Consider the following 1,252-nt stretch of genomic DNA (forward strand, 5'->3'; position numbering starts at 1 on the left):
ATTAAAAATAACTCTACTCAAGCATCTTGTACTCTTCGATAATATATATAGATTACCTAAAAACCCTCGCCCAACTCTCACTCACTCACTCTCTCTCACTCACTCACTAACTCTCACTCACTCTCTCACTCACTCGCTCGCTCACTCACTCTCACTCACTCATTCACTGTAAAAAAAAAAATTAAAAAAAAAACCCTCACCCAACAGAGACTAAAACACTCCAACTTTGCCAACTGCAGATGGAAAATTCTACCAAAGGTTTAAGGAGTCAATGCAGTTATAGACAAGGCGCACCAGAGAACAGAAGAGGGAATACTTCTACATTCAAGTTATGAACCCATCGTCATCTTGTTTCACATGCCAGTACACATAGACAATGTTCCGGCTTTAGACTAATGTCCTTTATTATCATATACGTCAAACCCTAGTTCTCCGACGAGGATGGGATTTGAACCCACGCATGCAGAGCACAATGGATTAGCAGTCCATCGCCTTAACCCTTCGGCCACCTCGTCATACTCATATATGTCAAATCCTTATCAACAAATTAGAAAATTTAAACCAGAAACATATAAAGAGAACTACACGTCACAATAAAGTGGTATGAATTCCAAGAATACAAGCCTAGTTTAATATTCGCAAGGCAATTAATGAAAACTACCATATTAACAGTCTATAAAGGAAAATGAAATGATTATGTCTATAATAAAAATATCTGTAGGTAAACTGATTTGAAATATAACAAAACAAAAAACAACTCCCAGCAAACTATAAATGGAAATAAATATCCCTAGCCTAGTAAAGTATATCTGTAATATTAATCAAGCAAAACCCTACCAATACCATCATAGTTAAAGATGAAATTGTTGTTGACTAATTTTCAATTAAGTGAGAGTCACATTTGGTATGACTTCTTGGCCCAAGGAAAAAGACCTAGAGATGAAGGTGAAAGGTAGTCTGTATCACAAACATGCAAGCAAAGACCTCTGATACACATAACCTCTAACTGACTGATTCACCAAACCTCAAACTGGAATTCCCTGAACTCCGAGTTACTTTAATCTTTATACATTTTCTGAAAGAGAGCCATACAAATGCAAAGAATTACAAGAAACACATTTGCATTTTGAGGAACTAGTTAACTTAAGTGGAATTGCAGTGGAGATGTGCAACCTAGCTGGAGGCATATGGATTCCTCGTGATCGCTTTGAGTTAGCTTCTGCTAGCCTCTCACGTTTCCTCGTTCCAGGAA

General features: G+C 37.2%; 1 non-coding gene across 1 annotated transcript; it reads right to left on the reverse strand.

Moving 5' to 3' along the window:
* Window positions 1-433: 433 nt before the first annotated feature.
* On the reverse strand, window positions 434-515 carry TRNAS-GCU (transfer RNA serine (anticodon GCU)). The gene has a single exon. It is a non-coding gene; the product is annotated as a tRNA-Ser (tRNA).
* Between the last annotated feature and the right edge of the window lie 737 nt (window positions 516-1,252).

Source organism: Tenrec ecaudatus, chromosome 1 (genome assembly GCF_050624435.1).
Source record: "Tenrec ecaudatus isolate mTenEca1 chromosome 1, mTenEca1.hap1, whole genome shotgun sequence".
NCBI lineage: Eukaryota > Metazoa > Chordata > Mammalia > Afrosoricida > Tenrecidae > Tenrec > Tenrec ecaudatus.